At 45.9% G+C, this 13,122-nt stretch overlaps 1 protein-coding gene across 9 annotated transcripts in view; it reads right to left on the reverse strand.

Moving 5' to 3' along the window:
- The window catches only part of LOC111161954 (ADAMTS like 4), a 32,704-nt gene extending 19,596 nt beyond the window's left edge, over positions 1 to 13,108 (reverse strand). For 6 of the 9 annotated variants that reach the window (XM_022526046.1, XM_022526048.1, XM_022526045.1 and 3 more), the window contains exon 1: positions 2,621 to 2,841. The gene's annotated coding sequence lies outside the window, so the exon portion shown is untranslated. Of the gene's footprint in view, positions 1 to 520; positions 1,230 to 2,620; positions 2,842 to 2,877; positions 2,900 to 13,081 lie in introns of those variants that run through there. The other 3 variants (XM_022526042.1, XM_022526047.1, XM_022526044.1) reach the window with 3 other exon arrangements.
- Positions 13,109 to 13,122: the final 14 nt, after the last annotated feature.

Raw genomic sequence — 13,122 nt, forward strand, 5'->3', positions numbered from 1 at the left:
TCTGGGCCCTGAGACTCTTCCTTCGAAGACTTGAGGAGTAAGCTCCAGGGCGGGTGTCAGGAGGAAAACATCTGAGCTCCTCCTCAGCCCTCCTCGGTGTCTGTGCCTCAATCTGGCCACTGGAAGGCTCTCACACCTGATGTCTTGCTTTCTTCCACCCGCAGGAAGGGTCCCTGCCACTGGAGGCCACTGGCCAGAGGCAGGAGATGGAGTATTGGTGATGCCCACTTCGGCCTCTGTCCTCTCCCTGCATCCTGTCCCGCCTCAGAGGCTGGGAAACGCCAGCAGGGAGAGGCTAAGAGACACACCACACCCCCAAATTCGTGAACTCGTCCTGGGCCTCACAGTCTCCACAGGGTTTTCAGATTCATCGCCCAAACCTCATAAAGTGAGGGCGTGCTGGTAGATAGTCCATGTATCAGATGAGAGAAATGAAGCAGGAGACCCCAAGCACTAAGCCAAGCAGCCAGGCCTCCCTCCAGTCTCCCACCTCCCAGCCGGGCACCTCCCACACACCTACCCTGTGCCCAGGGTAGGGAAGAGGTTTGGAGGGTCAGCCAGGATTTCCAGCTCCGAGCACCCCTGCAGGACGGACTGATGGACACCATCATCCAAAGTGATGAGCAGCCTTTGGGAGCCTGGAAGGCTGGAGAAGTACAGGCTGTCCCCTTATTTCAGAGAAGGGCGGGCCCAGGAGGTTGTGAGCTGCCCTGGGCCACAAGGTCATGGAGCACAGGGCAGGTAGGGAACCTAAGGGGCCCTGACTCCAGGCTGGTAGGCGCCCCACACTGCACGCTCTGAGCTCAGTGTGTGGAACTGTCAAGGACCTGTGCTTTTGTTCTCTGGCTACCCGGCTGAGGACTGGATACCATTTGGTGCGAGGTTGTAGTGTCCTTCTGCAGATCACTTTGTTTTCATTTGTGACCAGCTCCCTGCACGGTGTGCCCAGGCTGCCTGGGTTCACATCGCAGCTCCCTGGTTGGCTATGGGCCAAAGGGACCTCCCTGTGCCGCAACCTAAAGGTTCTGTGGGATTTTTAGGGAGGTGATACACATGGAGTCTTCCACTGAATCAGGCCCCGCCACAGTGACTCCCCACAAAATAGTGGTTGATGTTATTATGTACTTATTCTAGAGTTAGAAGAAGGGGCAGGAACATTCTGTTTGGCTTTGCGAGTGGAAGTGGCTATGCCGGTTCCCCATGTGGTCCAGAGGCCTCAGGAGGGTGTGGAAAGGTCTCAATTGTTCCGCAGCACGGCAGGAGCTCTGGGGTTTAACTGACCTGCATATAGCCACCCTCGTACCCTCCTCAAGTGTGAACCAGGAGGCCCTAGCCTGCTCTGCATCCTGCCAGGGACCTTTCATCAGTGGCTGACTCCACTCCCTGACTCGTGGCCCCAGATTACCGGGGATCAGAATACCTGAGGGTGGCTGGTTCCTACCCCTGGCTGAAGCCTGAGAACAGCTGGGTCCTGAAGGCCCGGCCAGACCTATTTGTGGGCAGGCAAAGCCTATCCAAACCGAGATGTTGGAGAGAATTCGAAAAAAACAGCCCCATCTCAGCTTCCATTTGCCTGGCTAGGGCTGGGCACGAACCCAGGCAGAACCGGGGAACTTTTACTCAAAGCAAAATGACCAACCAAGTGGTTGGGAGTTGAAGTGTGCTTGGATCTGAGCCAAGAGCTCCTGGGGGACTCAGCGGGGTGCTCAAGAGGTCCAGGATTCTCTCTTTGAAGGTGTGGGGTTCTGAGGAGCCTGGGGCCTGGGCAGAGGAGGACAGTGGCTTTGGTGACCTGACCAAAGGTCATCTCTGGGAGAGCTGTTTCTGTCACTCTCCCAGAACAGTGCAGGTGGTGCTCACTGGGCAGCCAAGCCCTCTGAGGACACAGGGTGAGACTGCTCTAGGCGTGAGGCATGTGTGCACAGGCCGGGGGTGGGAGAGTCAAGTTAGGATCAGCCCGTATGTGTCTCTGCCCCTCCCGGGCCACACCAAGACTTTGGCACCTTCTTCCCCACCCATCCATTCCTCTCCAGCTTCGGTCCTTTACACTGAAGTGGACTTTTAAAAATAGGTAAAGCACATGGTACTCAGTGAAAAGTTTCCCGTCCTGCCCTGCCCCCCACTCTCCTCCACAGGGCATCGTGCACAGGTCCCTACTGAGGGGGCACGTGTGTATACAGGCATACAGGTCAATATTCTCCTTTTCTGGCCTTTTTTGGTGGCAGACTCCTCTGGGTTACTCCCTAAAATAAGGCATGCACACACACAGAATTAGTGTATAATTTCAGGGGTTTACTCCATGACCATTTTTGTCCTGCTCAGCAAGGGGTTCTGGCTGTGACTTGCAGCAACTGGGTCTGACCCCTATTTTCTCTCCTTAACGCTGTCTGCCCACATTCACACATCCTTCACCTGCCGGGATCTTCACAAGATTTCATCGGAGGTGAGCTTTGAAGGCCTTGACAAAAGAGCTTTAGCAAAACAGCCATTTTGTGCCTTCCTTCAGTAACTTCCTATTATATTGAGACCAAAATAAAATCTCAACTCTTAGAATGGCTTGGAAGGCCCTTGACTCCCGGTGTCCCTGAACGTCCCCCTGGTCTCATCCCACCATTCTCACCTTCTATCCACGCAGCTCTGGCCACAGCGACCTTCTTTCTGTTCCTTATTGAACATGTCAGAGCCAGGTCTCCCATCAGGGTCTTTGCTTCAGCAGCTCCCTCTGCCTGGAAAACTGTTTCCCCTGATGGCAGAACCCCTGGTTCCCTCTGGGTCAGCCCCCAGGTTGTGGCTCCGGGAGGCCCTCCCCAGCCACCCCTTCTCATGGCGTGTACCTTCCACAGTACCATCCCATCCCACGGTCCTCAGGGCACTTACCACACTGAAGTTATTTTACTTCTTTAGCCATTTACTGTCTTCTCCTACTAGGTTGTGAACTCCCATCTCCAGCACTGCAGAATGGGGCCTGGCACAACCTAGGCACTCAATAAATGTCTGTGGACTGAATAAAGGATCTCAGTGGAGGTTAGATAAGAATCTGGACTCCCCCCCACCCAAAAAAAAAAAAAAAAAAAGAATCTGGACTCCCTTCTCCATCCCACCAAAGCAGCCCCAGGCAATCTCTGGCTCCTGTTCTAGGCAAAATTCCGGCCTCTCCCTTATTTCTCTATTCCCAGATGTCCTACCCTTTTCCCAGATCTCTGGGGCCCCTCCTTCCCAATCAGCATCTAACAAAAACTCTTTTGTGATTTTATGCCTGGGAGATTTAATCTGAGTCAATTTGGCCTCTCCAGCTCTGGCTCAGTGGAGTCCAAAGGTCTGATCAGCGTTTCCAGTGGACCAGCCAGCAGCTCTGTTGTCTGAGGGCTCGAGCTCCACCCCAGGCGAACCGAGTGTACTGACGTGTACTGACGGAGGATGGTCCGAGCCTTGCTCCCTGAGCTGCCATTCCTGGGTCTTGGGGAAATAGACGAACACCAACCAGATAAGAAGAGCAAAGGCTATTTATTCAGAGCTTGCTACATCAAGGGAGTCAGTCAGCCATGGTCACTTGTTCTCAAAGAGACTGAAGGTCAGGCAGAGGGGTGGGAAAGCTTTATTTATAGCAGAAAAAGGGAAGGATTCCGATGTGCCTTCTCTGTAGGCTGTCCGCCTGGGGAAGCTGTAAAGGCAGGTACCTAGAAGCCAGGCGTCCTGTGTGACTGGTTGGGGGTGCATTATTTGGCCATTTACTGTCTTCCACATTGTTTGGCTCTAAGTTGCAATGTGGACAAAACTTGGGGAAGTTGTCCGTTCTGGCCATTTTGAGCCAATTGTTACAGAAAGTTCACGTTTCGCTTTCTGAATTTTAAGTAGAGATAGTCTTCTTACAGATGTGACCTATGGATAGCCTGGCTGTTTTCTTGTTGGATGAAGAGTTGGTCTGCTGGGCAGGTTTCTGCAGGTCATGGGTCGGAATTCTGTTTTTCCATCTGCTCTGGCCACTGCCTGTGTGTTCAGTCTCTTAGTCCACAGTGCAGATCAGTCTCTCGTTGTCTCCTCTTTCCCTCCCTTCAAGATGGGAACATCTTGGGGTGGGAGAATCATCACCATTCTGATTTCCTTCATTCAGCAGCTTTCTGGCAAAGGTCTTGGCTGTGCGAGGAATCTTGGTGAGAGGTGCAGGCTGAGCAGGACTGACTGGACGTCTCTCATGGGATTGGTTCTGCAGGGGGATTCTCAGTTGGGAAGGCTTTGTGATCAGTGTTGTGCTTCAGGAGTGGGATTGCTATAGATGGGAACTGGGGAGAGACGGGGTGGGGGAGACTCTTGGAAGAGAATACGACGAGGCAGGGGCAGGTGGAGGGGCCTAGGGTAGTCACTTTCTCTCTGCCGCTGGGAGGCAGACATGGCATATGTGTGAAGGTGCTGTGTGAGTTGTGAAGTTTCGGTGTGAGGGAAGGCGGTGGGAATCGCCTGGAAAGGGCCTCTCTCAAAACAAGGAGACTGAACGTACCTAGGCAGCAATAATCGTAATACAAGCAGAAGGGCTCCTGGCTGGCTCAGTCATACAGCATATGACCCTTAATCTCGGGGTTGTGAATTCAAGCCCCACGTTAGAGCCTGGTTAAAAATTAAAACAAACAAACAAACAAAAAAAACTATCATTTACTGAATTGGAGCCACTGCTCTGAGCCTGCCGAGAACCCCTACCACAGTCCAGTGAGGTAGTTACTATTATCATCTACACACTGCAGGTGAGATCCCTGAGGCACAGGCCAGTTAAGGAAGTTGCCCTAAGTGCCAGAGGGGAGAGAAAGCTTAGATGTGTGCTTTGCACAAGATCAGCAACAATTGTGCACCTTCAAATGCTGCTTCCTTTTTTTTTTTTTTTTAAGATTTTATTTATTTATTCATGAGAGACAGAAAGAGAGGCAGAGGGAGAAGCAGGCTCCCCGCTGAGCAGGGACCCCCCCCCGACGTGGGGCTTCATCCCAGGTCCCCAGGATCATGACCTGAGCCGAAGGGAGATGCTTTACCATCTGAGCCACCCAGGCACCCTCAAATGCTGCTTTCTGATTCAAGGTCTTTGTCCACGATGTGCATCCCAATGCATCACTAACAATTAGCTATAATAAAAATCAGACCTCACTAAGTGTGAGGAAGCGTCCTAACATTTGCAAGTATTAACTCATTTAATCTTATTATATCATCCCCTGAGGTAAGGAATTTGATTATCATTTCCATTTTATGGAGGAGAAAACTGAGGAGTTACGTGGCACGGCCTATGCCTCAGTCCCTGAGGTCTGCACGCCTACCACCGTGCCACCACCTCCTGTCAACAAGCGGAACCATGACTCCTCCACCATCAAGCCCTGACCCCCATAGTGCTCCACGGCTAGGAGTTAACCCCAAGTCCGTGCTTCTCGCCTTTCTGGACACTCTTCCCAGAAAAACATGCATGTGCACACACACCAACACCCCTTAGGAAATTCACAGATACCCCCTCAAGTCTTTCCATGGCAAGTGGGTAATGGGGGAAGACTCTGGGGGTGAATGCTCCAGCCAGGGGGTATTCTGCAGTTTGGAACAAAAAAGGTCAACAAAAAGTCAAAAAGACTTTGAATTCTAAGAGATTTACTTTATTGAGAGAATGGAAATGAAATTCCACAGCTACTTTTATTTACTTCAATAGAAAACAGCCTGTTCAGGGCACCTGGGTGGTTCAGTCCATTAAGCACCTGCCTTCGGCTCAGGTCGTGATCCTGGAGTCCTGGGACTGAGCCCCACGTCAGGCTTTCTGCTTGGTGGGGAATCTGCTTCTTCCTCCCCCTCTGCTCCTCCACTCTCTCCCTACTTGTGCATGCGTGCTCTCTCTCATATTAATACATAAAATCTTTTAAAAAATTAAAATTAAAAAAAAAAAAGAAAACAGCCTGTCCTGAGAGTCCCCATCTTTGGATAAACTTAATTACCCAACATGTCTCACACATCTAGCCAGCTGGACACTGCTGGAGAAAATCTCTTAATTCTGCCGATTTATGCCAATGCACATTTATGGGGTCTAATCCCAGCTGGGTCTTTAACACAGCTTGGCAGCTCTTACTTGTACCAGATAAACACTCACACCCATGCTCACAATGGCCACTCCAACCCGTCTATAATGACTCTTTGGGCTTTAAGAGTTTTCATGTGTTAGAAGCACAATTGCACAAATTTTAATTCACATCCGCCAGGACTTTTATCCAGTTCCTCCCTCTACTTGGCCTCTTGACTCTTTATTTTGTTTGTTTATTTGGATAATTATTGATTTAGAGGCTAACATGCCTGGCATTGGGCTGGGCTCTAGGCCCCCACCATGGTCTCTCTTCCCATGCAGTTTACAGCCCAGAGAGAAAGACTGTCATTCCACATATAATTACAAATATGAGGGACACTAAAAGGAAAGTAGAGAGCTTGTCAAATGTGTTGATGTGGAGGTTTCAGGAAGGCCTCCCTGAGGAAGTGGCATTTCAAGCTGAGTCCCAAAGGATGACATGTCAGTTTGGAATGCTTTGGGTTGCATACAATAGAAAATCCTACCAAGAGTGAAACCATAAAGATGTTTATTATTTCCTTAAGAAGCCTGGAAGCAGAGTTTCAGGGCTTTTATTTGGCTCAACAATATCAAGGGCCATGAGTGGATATCCCTTCTTGTTTTTTCTTTCAGTCAGAAGAGGGTTGCCATAGATTCAAGTGTGACTTCCTTACATAACATCCTCTCAAAGCCCAAAAAGAGGAGAAAGGGCTCTGGTTCCCAAGCAGCTCTCTTTCAAATGGGCACAAAAATTCACCCACAAATTCCCAGGAGTTTTCCTCTTGTGTCTTTTCTCCCAAAAGTGGGTCATAGGCCCACCTCAGGCACAGAGAGAAGGGGTTTCCCTGACTGACTCAGACCAATCAGGATTGATCCCATAGCACAGTGAGGACCCTACCGTTCCTGAAGCTATTCCTGCCTGTTGGATCCCTCAAATCAAAGGGTCTACCAATTCTGGATTTGGACACCTAGCTATTATGTAAATAATAAATATGTCTGAATGCCAATAAAAACAAATTTTTACAAGTCATCTTAAAAGAATGAGAGAAGTAACAAGATCTGAGGAATTGCTGAATTGAGATGCCAAGATACTGGAGAGGATGGGAAAGCGGAGAAGTGAAGCCTCCTCTGAAGGCTACTTAAGCCTTCCGGCTTTGTTCAGAACAGGCTGAGCTGTTCTGGCAGCCTCCAGAGGCTAGGGTGGAAATTTCAAAGTCAGGTGGTTCCAACTGCTAGTGCCCTCAGGAGATGGCAAAAGAATAAGTTCTCTTTAGAGGAAGACAATATTATCTTGAACGTCAGGGTGTTTCTATAAATAATTTTCTAAAACAATGTCTAGTACACAAAGATAACCCAAGGATTTCAGCACAAGTAAGAACAGTAGGTACAGTAGGTAATAGAAATAGACTCACAGGGTCTCCAGATACTGAGATGACTAGCATAGATTACAAAACAATTATGCTTACTATGTCCAAGGAATAAAAGCCAAGGATGGAAAATTTGGTTGGGAAATAGAAATTTTTAAAAATGATATTGTAGGGGCACCTGGGTGGCTCAGTGGGTTAGGCCTCTGCCTTTGGCTCAGGTCATGGTCCGGGGGTCCTGGGATCAAGCCCCACATCGGGCTCTCTACTCGGCGGGGAGCCTGTTTCCCCCCTCTCTCTCTGCCTGCCTCTCTGCCTGCTTGTGACCTCTGTCTGTCAAGTGGATAAACGGAATCTTAAAAAAAAAAAATGTATTGTAAATATTAAACAGGAAAAAAATGTAAATTCTGGAACTTAAAACCCAGTACCCCAAATTAAGAACTGAGAGTTTTACCAGCAGGTTAGAGATAGCAGAAAGGAAAATTAATGAACTGGAATATATAGGTCAGAAGAAAATACCCAGAATGATGCATAATGGAGTAAAAAGAAAGAAAATGGAGAGGAGTGGGTAAGAAACGTGGATGTCATAATGAAAAGGTCTAAGAAGCATCCGAAAGGAAAGGAAAAAATGGACATAGGCAATATTTGAAGAAAAAAAATGGGTCAAAAATTTCCAGAATTGATGAAACACATTAAATCATACATTTAAGAATCTAACGAATCCTAAGCAGGAAAAATAAAAAAGAAACTCACTGCCTTATACATTAGTGAAATTGCAGAAAACCAAAGAGAAGGAGAAAATAGTAAAAGCAGTCAGAATAAAACAGACAAATTACCTTTAAAAGCCACAAGATTTAGAGGACCCACACTTCCCTATTTCAGAACTTACTATGGAGCTACAGTAATCAAGCTGGTGTGGTGTTGGCATAAGGGTAGACACACAGGTCAGTGGAACAGAATTCAGAGCCCAGGAAAAAATCCTTACATTTAATGGCCAATTGATTTTCAATACCGGTGTCAAAAATTCAATAGGGAAAAAACAGTTTTTACAGCAATCAGTTCTGGGACAACTGTATATCCACTTACAAATAAATAAAAGTGGACCCCTGCCTCATGTAATATACAAATATTAACTCAAAATAAAACAAAGACCTAAGTGTAAGAGCTAAAAATATAAAAATCTTACAAGAAAACATAGAAGTAAATCTTTGTGACCTCAGGTTAGGCAATGGCTTTCTAAACATTTTTTTTAAAGATTTTATTTATTTATTTGAGAGACAGAAATCACAAGTAGGCAGAGAGGCAGGCACAGAGAGAGGGGGAGGCAGGCTGCCCACCGAGCAGAGAACCCGATTCGGGGCTTGATCCCAGGACCCTGGAATCACGACCCGAGCGGAAGGCAGAGGCTTTAACCCACTGAGCCACCCAGGCGCCCCAGGCAATGGTTTTCTAGATTGGACATCAAAAGCATAAACAATTAAAGTAAAAATAGATGGGGGGGGGGGGCCCTGGGTGGCTCAGAGGGTTAAAGCCTCTGCCTTCAGCTCAGTCACGATCTCAGGGTCCTGGGATCTCGAGCCCCACATCAGGCTCTCTGCTCAGCAGGGAGCCTACTTCCCTTCCTCTGTCTGCCTGCCTCTCTGCCTACTTGTGATCTCTCTCTCTGTGTCAAATAAATAAATAAAATCTTTAAAAAAAAAAAAAAAGTAAAATTAGAGGGGCACCTGGGTGGCTCAGTGGGTTAAAGCTTCTGCTTTCGGCTCAGGTCATGATCCCAGGGTCCTGGGATCGAGGCCTGCATCAGGCTCTCTGCTCAGCGGGGAGCCTGTTTCCTCCCTCTCTATCTGCCTGCCTCTCTGCCTACTTGTGATCTCTGTCAAATAAAGAAATAAAATCTTAAAAAAAAAAAAGTAAAAATAGATTGATTAGACTGTATAAAAATTTAAAGCTTTTGTGCTTCAAAGGATACCATCAAGAAAGTGAAAAGAAAGGGCACCTGGATGGCTCAGTCAGTAGGGCATGCAACCCTTGATCTCAGGGTGGTAAGTTCAAGCCCCATGTTGAGGGTAGAGTTTATTATTTATGATAATCGACCATATACTAAGCCATAAAGCCAGTTTCAACAAGTCCAAAGGATTAAAATCATTTAGTGCTATTCTTTAGCCACAACACAATTATGCTAGAAATAAAAAACAAAAGGACAGCTAGAAACCCCAGATGTTTGGCAATAAAACAATATATTTCTAAATAATTCATAAATCAAAAAAATTTTTAAAATAATTCATGAATCAAAGAAGAAATCATAATAAAATTACAAAGTCTGAAATAAATAATTTAAAAACATTACATATCAAAAGTTGTGGGGTACAAGCTATTCTCTTGATGGAAATTTATAGCCTTATACAGTTAGATCAGAAAAGAAGAAAATATAAAAATTAATGAACTAAATATGCATCAAAAAGTAGAAAAGAACAGCAAATTAAACTTGAAATTAGAAATGGGGAAATAACAAAGATAATTGAAAGCATATATACACACAATAGAATGAAAATAAAACAAGTTGGTACTTTGAGAAGACTAATAAAACTGATAAACCTTTGGTGAAATGAAATAGAAAAGTGAGAGAGAGAGACAGACAGAAGGCTGGAATGAACCCTGTCAGGAATGAAAAACAGGGCATTACTATAGTCCCTGCAGATCCTCGGAAGAAACCAAGAGAATATTATGAACTTTAAGCTAAAGCATTGGAAAATTTTTATGGAATGGACAAATTCCCAAGGGGAAAAAGATAGTTTATAAAATACCCAAGAAGAAACAGGAATTCTGAATAGACCAATAACTCAAAAGAACTGAAACCCTAGTTTAAAAATTTTCCTACAGGGGCACCTGGGTGGCTCAGTTGGTTAAGCATCTGCCTTCGGCTCAGGTCATGACTCTGGGGTCCTGGTATGGAGTTCTCTATCAGTCTTCCTGCACAGTGGGGAGTCTCCTTCTCCCTCTGCACCTCCCCCCATTCATGCTTTTTTCTCTTGCTCTCTCTCAAAATAATAAATAAGTAACTCTTAAATAAATAAATAAATAAAGGTGGAAAAATATTTCCCTACAAACAGGTTCTAGGCCCACATGGCTTCATCAGCAACTTCTATCAAATATTTATGGAAGATATAAGTCAATATTGTACAAACTCTTTCAGAGAAAAGAAGTAATTAATTTTGAGCCTAGTACAAGTCATACACACACACACACATTTTAAAAATACATGTATTTTTAAAGTTTTCAAAGAAAGAGAAGATGGAGGACTTAGGAGGACCCTAAGCTCACCTTGTCCCACAGATACAACTAGATAACACATCAGTGTAAATAACCTGAAACTTTCTATATATTACTATGTTTTGACGTCCTAGAAAAACCCTTTCCTGGCTTGGGAGAGACAATTCTTAAGAGATGGCAAAGGGCCCAGCTGGGAGCGTCATCCAGGGCTGTCTCTCCTCTGTCTGGCCCCTGCAACCCAGGAGGCAATACTCCCCTGCCTTAATCATCCCAGGGCCAGGTGCCAGGCAACTAGGCACCAACCCTGGAGCCCAAAGCTGGCCAAAATTACTCAACTAGCCAGTCCTACACCCTTCCCTGACTTTTCCCTAGAAACCCTTGTAAAGGCCTAAATATTCCCACATCCCACTGTTTTCTGCCTTCTGACCACCCTGGTGTCTTTCCAATGTGGCCCTGTAAAATTTATTTTTTTCTTTTAAGATTTTAGTTATATATTTGTCAGAGAGAGATACAGTGAGAGAGGGAACCCAAGCGGTGGGAGTGGATGAGGAAGAAGCAGGCTCCCCGCTGGGCAGGGGGCCCAATGTGGGGCTCCATCCCAGGACCCTGGGATCATGACCAGAGCCAAAGGCAGACACTCAATGACTAAGCCACCCACGCATCCCCCAATTTTTTTTTTTATTTAGCAAAAGGTGGATTTGTGTCTCCTGTCTCTAAGACCTGTGCATTTTGGGGGGTTCCCCCACTGCTCTTTTCTGTCTCCTCTGTGGCTGCACCTGACCGACCACCTCATATAAACCATAAACACAAAATATGTACTTTTTATTTATTTATTTTTAAAGATTTTATTTATTTGACAGAGATCACAAGTAGACAGAGAGGCAGGCAGAGAGAGGAAGGGAAGCAGGCTCCCTGCTGAGCAGAGCGCCCGATGAGGGGCTCAATCCTAGGACCCTGGGATGATGACCTGAGCCAAAGGCAGAGGCTTTAACCCACTGAGCCACCCAGGTGCCCCAAATATGTACTTTTAAAAAAGATTTTCTTTATTTATTTGAGAGAGAGAGGGCATGAGAGAGGGGAGGGTCAGAGGGAGAAGCCGACTTCCCGCTGAGCAGGGAGCCCGATGCGGGGCTCGATCCCAGGACTCCATGATCATGACCCTAGCTGAAGGCAGATGCTTAACTGACTGAGCCACCCAGGTGCCCCAAAATATGTAATCTTGATACCAAAACCTGATACACTATGGAAGAAGAAAAATTACAGGTAAATCTCATTCATGAAAAATGACACAAAAATTCTAAAGGCAATATTAGGAAGCTGAATTCAGCAATATGTAAAAAAGAATGCCACACCATGTTCAAGTTGTGTTTATTATAATTTTAGTAATGCAAGCTAAGTTTAATTTTAAAAATATCAATGAATGGGGCGCCTGGGTGGCTCAGTGGGTTAAGCTGCTGCCTTCGGCTCCGGAGGAAAAATATTTAATAAAAAAATTGACATATATTAATGATACAAAACTCTTAGCGAGGGCACCTGGCTGTCTCAGTTGTTAAAGCATGTGACTCTTTATCTCAGGGTCGCGAGTTCAAGCCCTATGTTGGGGTACAGATTACTTTAAAAAAATAAACAAAACTCTTAGTGAACTAGGACTGAAAGGGGACTTTCTTAATATGACAAAGGATACTACAAAGCACCAGTAGCAAACATCATGTTAATGGTGAAATGTTGAAAGCTTTTCCTTTGAGGTCAGTGATTTATTATGGTATATATAGCAAGTTACCTCAACACTTCATGGACTAAAACAACAAATATATATTATCTCATGGATTCTGTGCTTTAGGAATTTGGAAGTGACTTAACTGAGTGGCTCTGGCTCAGGGTCTCTCTTAAGTTGCAGTCAAGAAGTGAGCTGGGGCTATAGCCATTTGAAGACTTGACTGGGGTCAGAGGACCCCTTTGAGGCCACTCACATGACTGTTAGCAGGAGGCCACAGTTCTTTACTTGTTGGCTGGAGTCCTCAGTTTCTCACCATAGACCTCTTCTCACAAGATGGGAAGTGGCTTCCCCTAGAACTAGTTTCCATGAGAGAGAGGCAAATGTCCCCATGTCTTTTATGTCCTAGTCTCACAAGTGACATACCCTTACTTCTACCATGCTCAAATGGTCACACAAATAATACGAGGGGGGACTACATGAGGGTATGAAGACTAGTAGAAGGTATTGACATTGAGGGCCATCTGGAAGGCTGGCTACCACATAAGATCAGAATGCCCTCTATCTCCACTTCCCATCAACATTACTTAGAGGTCTATCCAGAGTAGTAAAAAAGAAAAAGAAGAACAAAAGAAAGAAAGAAAGAAAAAGAAGTAAAAGGCAAAATGACTGGGGTACCTGGTTGGCTCAGTCAGTACTGCATGCAACTTTTGATCTCA

Source organism: Enhydra lutris, unplaced genomic scaffold, assembly GCF_002288905.1.
Source record: "Enhydra lutris kenyoni isolate GAN:26980312 unplaced genomic scaffold, ASM228890v2 scaffoldscaffold88, whole genome shotgun sequence".
Taxonomy (NCBI): Eukaryota; Metazoa; Chordata; class Mammalia; order Carnivora; family Mustelidae; genus Enhydra; species Enhydra lutris.